General features: G+C 44.1%; 1 pseudogene; it reads left to right on the forward strand.

The window, feature by feature from the left end:
• The window catches only part of LOC111962823 (zinc finger SWIM domain-containing protein 6-like), a 59,245-nt pseudogene that overhangs the window by 34,385 nt on the left and 9,314 nt on the right, over nt 1-15,546 (forward strand).

The raw sequence follows: 15,546 nt of genomic DNA on the forward strand, positions 1-15,546 counted from the left end.
TCTCAAGTGAGATGGACAACCTGCTGAGCGCGTTGATGTGCAGGATAAAAAAGATAAAGTGTGGTGAGCATAATCGACCAAAGTGAAACATAGAGATAAGGCGCCCTTTACCTAGCCATAGGGCCTTGTAGCATGACCTGGAGCCAGGATGGTATTTCTGACGACGAACATGCTAGCGATTGGGCCAGCCGAACTAGGGCATACAGGTCGCTCAGCGGTGGGTCGATATATAGGATAGCTTTAGTAACAAAAACGAAATGGCACTGTGATAACTGGCATCCAGTTGCTAGCTAGATAGAGTATTTGAAGCTTATTTTGTAGTATGACCACTCGCCGAAGGTTCGAGGATCGGTTAGAGAATAGGTAAGATCAGTTTATACCTTGGGTAAGTTTTAGGCAAGGCGCTTTAAAAAAGAAAAAAAAAAATTTTCTTAAAGGAGAAAAAACTAATCAAAAAAAAACAAACTCTTAATTTTTATTACTTTAAAAATCACATCACATCACTTACAAATTATAAAAAAATAAACGCAAACATTAAATACTAAAATTTATAATGTTTTCGTGAAGTGAGGAGGCTTTGTTGCCGGAATAGAAAAGCCGATTCTTGCTTTGGATTTTGGATTTATGGAAGTATGTTTGATTATAGTTGTCTGGACGTTGGAAGTTTGGCAAGATACTAGCCAGGACCTAAAAGTCTGGTTATTCTTGATATATGTTCCACATATATTCCTATAGAGTCGGAACCGGTCCAGGAGTAGGGGATAACTAGTAGATCGAGAGCGTGCGAGAAGATGCAAGGCAAAGCGAAACGTTATCACTTTTTTAATTACGCTGCGGTGAGAGAAGAGACAAGATGCATTTGAAGTAATCTTAAACCTAGCGATTTAAAGATCATTATTAGAAGAAAAGGCCACGGAGAAGAGAGTGTACATGCAGCAGTATAAGTCGTATTGCTAAAGGAGAGAGGTGAGTGTTGTATGGCATTGAAGCTCGTTTGGAGCGTTAGATAGCACAGTGTTCAAGGAAGGGCCGGAAGTATATAGTAATGGTGTGTCTGCGTAGAGGTGGATCAGGGATCGCCCGCAGCAACAAGCAGCACTCATTTATTATACAGAGAAAAGAGTCGGCCCCAGAATTGAACCCTGTGGACCCCCATAGAGACTGCCAGAGGACCGGACAACATGCCCTCCGATTTGACACAACTGAACTCTGTCTGCAAGTAGTTGGTGAACCAGTTATGGTCTGTGGTAGTAAGGTAAGTTAAGTCTGGTTGCCGTGCAGAGTGTTAGGCAGTATTATGGTCTGTAGTGGTAGTTAAGGGTTAAGTCTGGTTTCCATGTTAGGTAGTTAAGGGTTAAGTCTGGTGGCAGTATTATGCAAGCTGCAGAGAGAGAGAGAAGAGTGAAGTGCATTACAGAATGCTGAGCTCAGGGCTCTGGCACTCCGCCAGGCCTCTACACACACACACACACCACACACACACACACACCACACCACACACACACACACACACACACACACACACAACACACACACACACACACACACACACTCTCTCAGCTGAGGCTTTCCAAGCTTCCCACCAGCCCAGCGGTCTCCTCCCCTGTTTAGGAATATCTCTTCCTCTCCCTTTTTCTCCCTCCTACATCTCTCCCTCCCTATGTCTTTCCCTCTCTCTTTCTCTCGTTTCTCCTCCTACCGCTCCCTCCTGTCTTTCCCTTCCTCTCCCTCTTCTCTCTCTGATGTCCAGTAGTTCAGCTGTGGGCATGTAGGACTCGGGTATGAGGCACATTACAGTACAGGGGACTACCCTTTCTGTGTGTGTGTGTGTGGTGTGTGTGTGTGTGTGTGTGTGTGTGTGTGTGTGTGTGTGTGTGTGTGTGCAAACTGTTACATTGTGGAGCAACTGCCAACCGGGGATGTACAGTATGTGCCTGTGTGCGAGTGTGGGTGTGTGTTACACAAGCAGATGTGATGTAGTGTGTGAGAGAGCGTGTGGATTTGTTTGTGTGTGAAATGTGATCCCCTGTGGTGTTGTGTCAGCTGACTGCTAGGCAGGAAATGGAGGAGTAAAAGAAGGCGGGTTCTCTTTCGCTCTAAACGTCTCTCTGGCTGCAGTCCAAACTCAAAGTAGACAGCCCTCGGCCCTCAACCCTCAGCCCTCGAATGACGTTTTACATCGTCACATCCGAGTGTACCTTAAATGTCCCTTGCCCAAGCGAGGGAGAGTGATGATCGGAGAGGCAACATCCTTGGTGGAACTCTTGAAGTTGAACTTAAAAACAACCAACCTAAAGCTATTATTGAACCTAGCAAGCTAACGTAGCTAGCTAGCACTCCTGTCAGGTAGCTAGCTAGCTACAGTTATGCATAGCTGGCTAGCTAGTTTTATAGTTTGGTAATTTATTCCAATACATTTCAGAATTCCCAAAAATATATTTACAAAGCTAGCTACGTTTTATAGGCTCCTCACTAAGAAACTAAGCTAATTTGCCAATGCTAAAATCAATGTCATCTATATATATATCTTTTTTAGCAAGCTAGCGTAATAATTTTGTCTGACATGCCAAAAATGCAGCCGGGTTGATAAAATTTTACACTTCGTGGCAACCGCAGTATGACACGTGACTACAGTTTGCCTTGCATTGTAGGTCATATCAACCCCACAAGTGATCAAAGTTCTTCACTCGCTCCCTCAAGCTAAATCGAAGGCCGAGGGGCCATAGTTTGTGAATTGGACCTCCACTTAAGATAGCAATCAAACTGCATCCGGTTTCGACGGGGATTCCCCCAAGGGGGTAAAAAGAACATGTTTGGACTGCAGCCGCTGTCTCTCTTGCTCTCTCTTTGTCGCTCTCACATGATTTATCTCTCTCTTTCTATCCCCCCCCCCCCCCCGTCTTCTGTTAGTCAGTTCTTCCAGTTTGTCAGTGTGAGTTTCCAGCATTCTGATTGAGCCAAAAAGCCTGTTGAGAGAACCGAAACCTGTGTGTGTGTGTGTGTGTTGTTTTCTCCTGTGTGTGTATTTTCATTGCTCGCACATGTGTGTGTGTAGTGTATGTACAGTGGGGCAAAAAAGTATTTAGCCAGCCACCAATTGTGCAAGTTCTCCCACTTAAAAAGATAAGAGAGGCCTGTAATTTTCATCATAGGTACACTTCAACTATGACAGACAAAATGAGAGAAAAAAAATCCAGAAAATCACATTGTATGATTTTTTGTGAATTTATTTGCAAATTATGTGGTGAAAACTTTGGTTATTGACAAATACTTATTTATCTCAATACTTTGTTATATACCCTTTGTTGGCAATGACAGAGGTCAAACGTTTTCTGTAAGTCTTCACAAGGTTTTCACACACTGTTGCTGTTATTTGGCCCATTCCTCCATGCAGATCTCCTCTAGAGCAGTGATGTTTTGGGCTGTTGCTGGGCAACACGGACTTTCAACTCCCTCCAAAGATTTTCCATGGGGTTGAGATCTGGAGACTGGCTAGGCACTCCAGGACCTTGAAATGGTTCTTACGAAGCCACTCCTTCATTGCCCGGCGGTGTGTTTGGGATCATTGTCATGCTAAAAGACCCAGCCACGTTTCATCTTCAATGCCCTTGCTGATGGAAGGGTTTTCACTCAAAATCTCACGATACATGCCCCATTCATTCTGTCCTTTACACGGATCAGTCGTCGTGTCCCTTTGCAGAAACACCCCAAAGCATATGTTTCCACCCCCATGCTTCACAGTAGGTATGGTGTTCTTTGGATGCAACTCAGCATTCTTTGTCCTCCAAACACGACGAGTTGAGTTTTTACCAAAAAGTTATATTTTGGTTTCATCTGACCATATGACATTCTCCCAATCTTCTTTCTGGATCATCCAAAATGCTCTCTAGCAAACTTCAGACGGGCCTGGACATGTACTGGCTTAAGCAGGGGACACGTCTGGCACTGCAGGATTTGAGTCCCTGGCGCGTAGTGTGTTACTGATGGTAGGCTTGTTACTTTGGTCCCACTCTCTGCAGGTCATTCACTAGGTCCCCCGCTGTGGTTCTGGGATTTTTGCTCACCGTTCTTGTGATCATTTTGACCCCAGGGTGAGATCTTGCGTGGAGCCCCAGATCGAGGGAGATTATCAGTGGTCTTGTATGTCTTCCATTTCCTAATAATTGCTCCCACAGTTGATTCTTCAAGCCAAGCTGCTTACCTATTGCAGATTCAGTCTTCCCAGCCTGGTGCAGGTCTACAATTTTGTTTCTGGTGTCCTTTGACAGCTCCGCTTGGTCTTGGCCATAGTGGAGTTTGGAGTGGACGTTTGAGGGTGGACAGTGTTCTTTTATACTGATAACAAGTTCAAACAGGTGTCATTAATACAGGTAACGAGTGGAGGACAGAGTAGCCTCTTAAAGAAGAAGTTACAGGTCTTGAGAGCCAAAATACTTGCTTGTTTGTAGGTGACCAAATACTTATTTTCCACCATAATTTGCAAATAAATTCATAAAAAATCCTACAAAGTGATTTTGTGGATTTTTTCTCTCTCATTTTGTCTGTCATAGTTGAAGTGTACCTATGATGAAAATTACAGGCCTCTCTCATCTTTTTAAGTGGGAGAACTTGCACAATTGGTGGCTGACTAAATACTTGTTTGCCCCACTGTATGTGTGTGTGCTGTCTCCCAGACCTCCCTTGAGACCGTTACTGAATTCTTGTAAAATCTCACTCGCTCAATCTATCTCAGACCATTAGGACTATTTGTTTCCCCTTGGGCTGTAGTTGAAGTATCTGGCTAACCATCTTAACATTGCTCCAGGCTCAAGTCCCCTGCTTAAGCACTGATTTAGGATCAGCTTAGCCAGATCTAGGCCTAACCTGAACCCTTAAGAGATTTAAGGCAAAGCTGACCTTAGATCCACGCTATCGGACCATCTGAGGCTTTTCACACTAAGCTATGGACGGTCGGTCGTATAGAGATACCATTTCGGCAATATGAGGCTCATCAAGGATTCTCGGTAGAGAGTCATGAAAGTAGCAATGTGATACTGTAGCATTATAGACTGCCACAATATCATAGGGGTCCAGGGGAGCCACACTACACAGAAGAACCTGAGATAGACCCTCTAGTACTGGGAAGCAGACCCGCTCTCCTCCTAGTGTGTGTACTTTGAGAAAGACCAAAATAAAATGAAAGACTTAATTCGGTGTTCTCCTTTCTCTTCTTCACCTCAGGGAATAATGGTGTTGGAAGGAATAGCAACCGTTTTACAGTCTCCTGACTGATTGTGCTATTTTGTGGGGGGTTTTGTCGCTGATCTTAACTTTTTTTGTACATAATGTTTCCGCCATCATTTCCTATGACTGAAAAGAGCTTCTGGACATCAGAACAGCTAACATCGATTTGGATGAGGATTTTTACTTCAATAAGTCAGAGGCGAATGACATACTGCTCATCCCGGAGCAGGCCCGAATCCCTGACACTCGAAGAAGGAAGAGGTGCCGTTATTGAGGTCGGCGGGGCAGGATACCTGACGAGACTACATCAACCGCCTCTACCCTCTCTTCTATTGGCGAACATGCAATCACTGGAGAATAAACTGGAGACCAGCCCATCAACTTGATCTGAACTGTAATATCCTATGTTTCTCCGAGTCGTGGCTGAACAAGGACAAATCTAGCATTTTTTTTGCCATACATCGGCAGGACAGAATGGCAGCGTTGGGCGGCAAACGGGGGGGGGGGTTACAACAGCTGGTGTGCAATCTCTAATATTAAGTAAGTATCGAGGTTCTGCTCACCTGAGTTACAATACCTCATGATGAGCTGTAGACCACCCAGAGTGCCACCCACGACTGCGTGGCCGCATCGTGGACTATAGATAACGGAGGGCCGAGCACGCCCCCATTCACATCGACGGAGCTGTAGTTGAGTGGGTGGCAAGCGGTACCGGAGCGCCAAGTCTGGGACCAAAAGGCTCCTGAACAGCTTCTATCCACAAACCGTAAGACTGCTGAACAGTTAATCATTGATCCCCTTATTATTTGCACTGACTCTCATGCACCAACTCTATGCACGCTCACTGGACTCCACCCACATACTGCACTGACACTCCAAAACACACACTACATACGCTTACACACACAAAACACTCACAAACGCAACATTTTATTTTTTACTCTGCATTGTTGGGAAAGGGCTCATAAGAAAGCATTTCACGGTAAAGTCTACACCTGTTATGTTCGGCGCATGTGACAAATAGAAATGTATTTGAAACCTGAATACAGTGGCGGGAAAACACATGGATTGGTACAATATATGGATTGGTTGTTTTACTGTTGGGTCGTGTGTGTGTGTGTGTGTGTGTGTGTGTGTGTGTGTGAGAGAAGTGACGTAGTAAGCAATTTTCGGGACCACTTTTAGCTCATGAGTGCTACTCATGAGGGGGGGGGGGGTCAAGTCGATGTTTAGCATGGCTATCTAGAGTAGGCATTGGCAACTAGCGGCCAGACGGGCCACTTTGGTAGGCCCGCGGAGCAGTTTTTTTGCGGGGAGACTCAATCAGGGTCTAACTTACTGTGAGAGTTAGAATAGTAGAATACACAAAGTGCCACGTTCGAAATTTAGTTGTGCATCAGCAGTCACTTAATTAGCCCATGTCAGCAATTTTTTCCCCCCAGATTGATAAGTTAGTCTAGCGCCTGCTATCTAAACTTGTAGTAATCATGGTTGAATTACCGACCGGGTGGGCCCATTGATCATCAGTTATCATATAAAAAACTGCAAACATTTGCCTCCACCTTATGCAAAATGTTTAAAAATTGCAGGGAATGAGAATGCAGGCCATGGAATTCACAGTCACAACTTGGCTCCCAAACAATCACACATACTACACTGGCACTTTCACACTACACAAAACGCTGCTGCCGCTCTGTTTATTATCTATCCTGACTGCCTAGCCAACTGTAAAACTGCTAATGATGGGGGGTGCAGACCCAGACCACTGCAGCCCCTCATGATGAGTTCCTTTTTGGGGGGGCCCCACCCCTTCAAAGTTGGCCCCCCTGATCTAGAGCCTATTGGTCTTCCTGTTCTCTCTAACATGGCCATTTTAGATCCAGTTTGTCTTCTGTCCTCTCTGAGTTAACTGATCTGATCCCAGGCCCAACCAGACAGGATTTGTGGTGGACATTTTGAGGTTTCTCAGTGATGTCCATATCCCATAAGTTCTGGCTGTCAGTGTGGTTTTCAGAGCCTGCTGCATTACATCAGGAAAAGACTTCCTCCCGACATTTTCTTCATTTTCCATGTGTGTCTGGTCAGGAGAATTTTGGACCATTCCTCTTTTACAAAACTGTTTCATTCAGCAATATTCTTAGATGTCTGGTGTGAACTGCTCTCTTGAGGTCATGCCACAGCATCTCAATCGGGTTGAGGTCAGAACTATGACTGGGCCACTCCAGAAGGCGTATTTTCTTCTGTTGAAGCCATTCTGTTTTTGATTTACTTCTTTGTTTTGGGTCGTTGTCCTGTTGCATCACCCAACTTCTGTTGAGCTTCAATTGGCGAACAGATTGGCCTAACATTCCCCTGCAAAATGTCTTGATAAACTTGGGAATTCATTTTTCCGTTGATGATAGCAAGCTGTTCAGGCCCTGAGGCAGCAAAGCAGCCCCAAAACATGATGCTCCCTCCACCATACTTTACAGTTGGTATGAGGTTTTGATGTTGGTGTGCTGTGCCTTTTTTTTCTCCACACATAGTGTTGTGTGTTCCTTCCAAACAACTTAACTGTAGTTTCATCTGTCCACAGAATATTTTGCCAGTAGCGCTGTGGAACATCGAGGTGCACTTCTGCAAACTTCAGACGTGCAACAATGTTTATTTTGGACAGCAGTGGCTTCTTCTGTGGTGTCCTCCCATGAACACCATTCTTGTTTAGTTTTTTGCGTATCGTAGACTCATCAACAGAGATGTTAGCATGTTCCAGAGATTTCTGTAAGTCTTTAGCTGACACTCTAGGATTCTTCTTACCCTCATTGAGCATTCTGCTCTGTGCTCTTGCAGTCATCTTTGCAGGACGGCCACTCCTAGGGAGAGTAGCAACAGTGCTGAACTTTCTCAATTTATAGACAATTAGTTTTACCATGGACTGATGAACATCAAGGCATTTAGAGATACTTTTGTAACCCTTTCCAGCTTTATGCAAGTCAACAATTTCTTAATTTTAGGTCTTCTGAGTTCTCTTTTGTTCGAGGCACGATTCACATCAGGCAATGCTTCTTGTGAATAGCAAACTCAAATTTTGTGAGTGTTTTTATAGTACAAGGCAGCTCTAACCAACATCTCCAATCTTGTCTTATTGATTGGACTCCAGGTTAGCTGACTCCTGACTCCAATTAGCTTTTGGAGAAGTCATTAGCCTAGGGGTTCACATACTTTTTCCAACCTACACTGTGCATGTTTAAATGATGTATTCAATATAGACAAGAAAAATACAATAATTTGTGTGTTATTAGTTTAAGCACACTATATTTGTCTATTGTTGTGACTTAAATGAAGATCAGATCAAATTTGATGACCAATTTATGCAGAAATCCGTGTAATTCCAAAGGGTTCACATACTTTTTCTTGCCGCTGTATGTGTGGTGGTGTGTGTTTGTGAGGAGGTTTAATGACCCAGGCATTACCAGGTAAGCGTTGGGACGTGTTGTGGAAAGGAAATGAGAATGTTTCACTCTTTCATCTCGCTGGCTCTCCTGCCTGACAAAGTGTCTGCGTGTGTGTGACCAGTGAGTGACCAGAGAATTTCATGTTTCATGTTTTTAGAAAATAGAAGACTGGTGCTATCTAGTGGAGAATAGGGTGTGTGTGTGCGTGCAGTGTGTGTGTGAGGGCCGTGTGTGTGTGTGCAGGGCTGAGTGGGGGCCATGTGTGTGCAGGGCTGTGTGGGGGCCATGTGTGTGCAGGGCTGCGTGGGGGCCAAGTGTGTGTGAGAAGGCTGAGCTCTATTGCATTAGGAGATCGACACACTGAGGGCCTCTAGAGATCAACAGTTTGACCTTTTCCCCAGAGAGAGAAAGGAGAGACATCTTCAGGGACTGCTCTTTCTCTTCCTCCCCCTCTTGCTGTTATAGTCTGACTAGTAGCTAGCTGGTACAATTGGTCTTCTTCACACTTAAGGTTACAACAAGCATAACTCTGTTGATCTACGTGCGTGTATGCACGTGGGTGAAGTGGGATTGTTGGAGTAGCAGACATCTTTTGGTGACATGATATCCTCGCCAGTCCCACTCCCATTCACAAGGGGGCGATAGCAACGCAATTATTTTTTTTGTCTTAGTTTTGTGAAAGCAAGAAGTCACCTTCCCTTGCTAGAAGTACCTTGGTGGCAGCCTAGCTAAAAACATAGCAAGCTAACTAGCCTTTTTACCTTCCCACATCTCCATGTGAAATAATCTGATTTATTCTAAAAAAAATATGCCCTGGCAAATATTCTTATACTTGCCTGTGTAACCTAAAACATTATCACAGTTTGATATGCTGCTTGTGTATTCATTCCCATATCAGCTAAAATAAACTTCATCATGTTTTGGTCATGGAGAAAAATAGTACATGGCTAGCTAGTTGGCTACAACAGGTTCTACCATTTCAGAATAGCCTGTAATCACTAGGGATGGGGGGGAAATAGATGCAGTTACATATCCAGATGTTCTTTTTGATGATGTATTTTTTGGGGACAATTTCGCAATATCATTTTTGCACTAGTTGGCTGTACCTGCACCAAAACTCCAGTGTTTTTCCATCATAGCTAACTCCCATCTTTTTTAATAAGGAGCACATTTGATGACTGATCAAAACAACGAATCACAACACATATTGATAGATTGCATGTTTCGTCACAATATTGTTTTGAACGTTCGTTTTGGACTGATGCACAACTGAGAATTCTACTCAATGCATTGTCAATATGAGCACATCAGTGGCTTGGAAATACAATGCTATTAAAAAACAGGCAAATAATTCTAAGGAAAACTTTGTCATCATTTTGATGTCGCCTTATTGACTTTAGGTGCAGTATAAACAACGATTTGTATAACTAAGATAGACCACAGCCTGTCGTTTCCAATGGGAAAAACGAGTCATAGTGGGCAGAACAAGCAAGGAGGTGGGCAGAGCCAAGCACGAGYTAGCGAGATCCTATTGGCGAGTTCTTGTAACGGCTGTCGTAGTCGTTCTCCTCCTCAGACGAGGAGGAGCATGGATCGGACCAAGATGCAGAGTGGTACGTGTTCATTATTTAATGGAAAAACAACAAAACACTTCAACATACGAAAACCAACGAACGTGACTAACCCGAAACAGTCCTGTGTGGCCCAAACGCTGACACAGGAACAAACACCCACAAAACACAAGTGAAACCCAGGCTGCCTTAGTATGATTCTCAATCAGGGACAACGATTGACAGCTGTCTCTGATTGAGAATCATACCAGGCCGAACACAAAATCCCAACATAGAAAATCAAACCTAGACCAACCCACCCAACTCACGCCCTGACCAACTAAAACAAATACAAAACAAAGGAAAACAGGTCAGGAACGTGACAGTTCTAGCAAACATTTGCATATTTCCGTTAGTCAACGCCTACTCTGTGAAGTGCCCGTGTGCAATGACTCAATTCGTCTTTGCACTCCTTCTAAACAATGCCATTTTTTAAAACTTTGACAATGGGTAAAGTCTACAAAACTTTGTCCACTCTGTTCGAAACAGATTTTAGTTTTGCGAACAGAACTGTATTGAGATCAAATGTTTCATTAATGAGAACATTTGCAGAAAGTCGGCCAAAATCCATCTCGTTCCATCTTCTCCCGCTGCTGGCCACTGGGCTTCTTCTCACTACCATATTTCGTAGTGAGTGGAAACGCCTAGCGGATGCTTCACATTTTATATGTCCAGTGAAATATCTGTCTCGTTCTATCTGTGGTATATCGTTAGCTAGTTAGTGAAGATTGAGGGGAGGACACCGGATTTTAGCCAGCTAAAGTTAGCATTGCTAGCTATTTTGTTCTACAAACTTTGCTAGCTAATGACAACATTGCCATCTGTCTAAAATACATTTGCCATGATAATGCTGGCAAAGTTGTTTCCTACTAAACATTTGACTATTTTATCAATGTAATCGTATTTTCAGGCACTATAGTGTAATTTAGACGAAACAGTCGTTAGCCTCCATCCAGAATTACTGGGTTTAATCAAGACTTTAGGGCACCACTATTGCGTCGCCGGTAGAGCACGGCTTGTAGAACATTCATGACGCGACCGAGTGACGGAACCTCGTATCTGCATCTAAGTATCGTGATAATATAGTATCGTGAGATCCCTGGCAATTCACAGCCCTAGTAATCACTAGTTATTACATATAAACCAAATGTATTTTTGGGGTAGATTCTTGATGTTTGGTTTACTGTTGGAACGGTCATTGAGATTATATTTGGTTATCAATGCAAAATAGGCTACTTTGATGAATAGCGACAACACTGCCCCCACGGCTGCGGAAGAATGATACCCGCGTCTCAATTTTCAGGTAGTCAAAAATATACATAAAATGCTGGAGTGTATTACAAGGAGCCGCCACTTTTGTGACGAAAATCGAAATTGCAAAACAGAATCTTGCGTCTGCAAAGAGCTTGTAGTAAGCTATAGGCTAGTAAGCCACACACTCACAGAGTTGTTATGACAAGAACATTAATGCCATTGTACTGTTCAAATATTTCGAACGTAAGCTTCTGTCAAGTACTTTTGTGTAAAACTGTTAGGCTACATGAATACAATTTGATTGATTGTCTAAAGGTTCTTGTTTTTTCTCCTTGCAGGGTTCCACCTCAGCGGAACGGTAACAGAACCGGCCACAGCGTCGGAACCCGAGCTCGTCTGTAGTGTGAGCGTCAGCTTCGACCGCTGCAAGATCACCGCGGTAACGTGCGGCTGCGGCAACAAGGACATCTTCTACTGCGCCCACGTTGTAGCGCTGGCCCTGTACCGTGTACGGAAGCCCGAGCAGGTCAAACTACACCTGCCCATCTCAGAGACTCTGTTCCAGATGAATAGAGACCAGCTGCAGAAGTTTGTCCAGTACCTGATAACAGTACACCACACCGAGGTGTTGCCCACTGCTCAGAAACTAGCTGATGAGATTCTGTCTACCAACTCTGAGATCAACCAGGTCCACGGTGAGTGGGGTGGATTATGTGTAGACGAGAGAAAGATGGTGTGAGGAAGAAAAAGTGTGTGTGTTTGTGTGTGTGTGTGTTTTTGCATGAGTGTGTGTGCCTGGAAATGATTTCCCCCTGTCTGGCTCCAGTAAAGCAGAACACTGGAGAGGGAAACACTTTGATCAAGTGTCACGTCCGTGTGAGAGCTCAACAGTAATGTAGGATGTGGGGAAGAGTGTGTGATAATACTTTAGACCCCCTTTACTTAAGCTTCATTTTCATAACAAAATTTTGTTCATCTTGTTCTGTTTGTGTTTGTGACATAGAGCCCAGTGCTTTCATTGAATCATTTTCCATTTCTCAACCTAAATTGTGTGTGTTTGTGTGTGTGTGTGTGTGTGCGCGCAGGGGCCCCGGACCCTACGGCAGGGGCCAGTGTAGATGATGAGAACTGTTGGCACCTGGATGAGGAGCAGGTTCAGGAGCAGGTGAAACTCTTCCTCTCACAGGGAGGATATCACGGCTCTGGGAAACAACTCAACCTTCTCTTCAGCAAGGTAACACATACGCACACCAATTCGAATTGAAGTGAGTCAATTCAGGAAGTAAAGTAAACTGACATTCCAATTCAATAATTGAAAAAAGGGATTTTTTTCCCCCCAATGACTTCTTAATACATTGAAAAGTAGAAGATCTATGTATTTCAAAATGTGTTCAATTTTTTGTATTTTAAATTCAAATCCCTTCCTGAATTGACTGCCTTGCAATTGAATGACCCCTCCCTGTCACTGCAGCACACAAACACACACAGCCACAACCACACACACACACACACACGACACCACACACACACACACTAACACACAACCTTTGATACCTCTCTCGCTCCCCCTCTCTCTGTCTCCACTCGTAGGTGAGGAGAGATGCTTGAAATGCGTGGATCTCAACGGTGCCAGTGGATGTTACGTCTGACTCAAGAACAGTTCTATGGGCGCACACCTCGCCTGCTCTGTGGACACGGCAACAGGTGATGGACCACATGGACATGACAAACTAGCAGACGAGCTGTGGGATGATGCTAGTAGAGACAACACACACACAAGTCATCATACACAAACGTGGCGCAGCAGGACAGACGACGACTTTAATAACGGACTAGCCGTTCAAGAGAGAGTAAAACAGCGCAACACATATGATGGTCACTCATGTGCTGGGGTATGATGACTGTTTGATTTGGTGTGTTGGTGCAGTGTGTTAGACTGTGTTCCCTATGCTGTCTGATATGATGGCTGCTTGTATGCTGGTGTGTGTATGTATGCAGGGAGTGTATTGTGTATAGTCGTCTGTCATGTATTGGGCATTATCTGTAGGGTGTGAGCTGGATGGTTTGTGAAATATATGCTTTTTACAGCCTAAAATGGATTCGGAGATTGTGAGCTGGGTATTTTCTCTCTCTTTCTCTCTCTCAGAACAGATGAGAGTGTGGACTTGAAGCTCAGAGTAGGCCCATCAAAGGAAAAAGGGTAGAGGGGGGGATTGTGTGTGTGGGTGTTGGTGTGTGTGTGTGTGTTGTGTGTGTTGTGTGTGTGGTGTGTGTGTGTGTGTGTGTGGTGTGTGTTGGTGTGTGTGTGTGTGTGGTGTGTGTGTGTGTGGTGTGTGTGTGTGTGTGTGTGTGTGTGTGTGTGTGTGTGTGTGTGTGTGTGTCAGGAGCTAAATCCATCTTGATGAGCCCAATATTGTTTTAATGAATGTGTGTGTTTGATCCTTTGTAGTCTGAGACAGCGGTTCCCATCTGGCTTAGGTTGGAGAGGAGAGGGAGAAATATAGGCCACGCTTTCTCACTTCTGACGGGTGTGTGTGTGTGCATGTGTGTAATCTCACAAGGCCATCATTTGCTCACTCACACACATGCCCATTCATTTATACTGACTCTTCACACCCACTCACATACAAGATGCTGCTACTCTGTTTATCTTATATGCTGTTGCCTAGTCCCCTTACCCCTATAGATATCTACCTCCAGAACTCCATTATCCCTGCACATTGTAAACACTGTATTGGAACTGACACTGTATATTGTATGCTTACTTACTTACTTATTGTGTTTCTCATATTTCTTATTTCTCGTCTGTTCTTTTCGAGTATTACATTGTTATTGATTATTGCAGTGTTGGGTTTTGAGTTTGCAAGGCATTAACTTGAAACTTCCATCTTGAAACGGTGTCAGCCAGCTAGCAAGTGAAGACCAGTGGATGAACAGTAGAACATGCTTGTTTTTTATTTGTGTTGAATGTGTTTGTTCTGTGTTCTCTGTCCTCTCCTCCTTTCCTTGGCTTATCTTTATCCTGTCATAATTGAACCACCACTGTGTGTGTGTGTGTGAGAGAACACTGAACAGTACACTGTCCATATTCAGGATAAGCAGGAAAGCGAAACGGCAGCTTTAGGGATTATTCCATGTTATTGTGTAATTGGGGGAGACTCTAGACCCGAGCCTAGTAACCACATCCCATAGAACTCAACCCCAGCCTAGCAACAACATCCAATAGTAACCTACCCTAGCAACAAAATCCCATAACCACAACCCTGTTGTCATGGTAGTTGATTGTTGGAACTGTATTATATATCCCCCTCAGTCTCTTTGTCTGTTTTGGTGGTTGTTTCTCTCTCTTTCTGCTTTAAGGAAAGTCTGTCTCTTATTTCTGTATTATTTGAATGCATTTTCATGTTTTGAATGTTTTCCACATTTCCCCTGCTTGCTGGATGCACCTTCTCTTCTCCTTTCTAAAATCTCCCCTTATTTATTATTTCTCTTTATTTTCTTTACTCTCCCCATTCTCTTCCCATCTCATCCCCAGTCTGTTGCTCCCTTCTCCTCTCTCTTCTCTCGTCCCTCTTTTGTCCTTGAGGCCATCCAAACAAAGACAGAGGATAAAATGACTCCTATCCCCACCCCCGTCTTCCTTTCCTCCTCCGCATCTCATCCCCCTCTCCTCCTCCTCCTCCTCCTGTTCTCTCGCATCACCTCTCTCTGCCTCCTCCTGTCTCATTCTGTCATCTGTCCCCCTTTTCTGTTCTGTGTTCATTTTCCATCATTTTTCTCTTTACCCCTGTTTTTCGCGGCATATTTATTTTTAATGCCTTCCGTCCCCCACTCTCCATCTCTCTCTCTCCTTCCCTCACTCCCTTCATCCATACCCCATCTCCCTTTCAGCTCAGGCTTCAGGTAATCACAGTGTGTCACTAGAGTATCTGTGAGTGTGAGTGCGGCAGGCATGTGTTTATTGAATAGATAACAGTCACAAAGACTGTTGATGCTCCGGAACATTTTAATGGCATCTATTTTTC

This window comes from Salvelinus sp. IW2-2015, linkage group LG4q.1:29 (assembly GCF_002910315.2).
Source record: "Salvelinus sp. IW2-2015 linkage group LG4q.1:29, ASM291031v2, whole genome shotgun sequence".
In the NCBI taxonomy this organism is placed as follows: Eukaryota; Metazoa; Chordata; class Actinopteri; order Salmoniformes; family Salmonidae; genus Salvelinus; species Salvelinus sp. IW2-2015.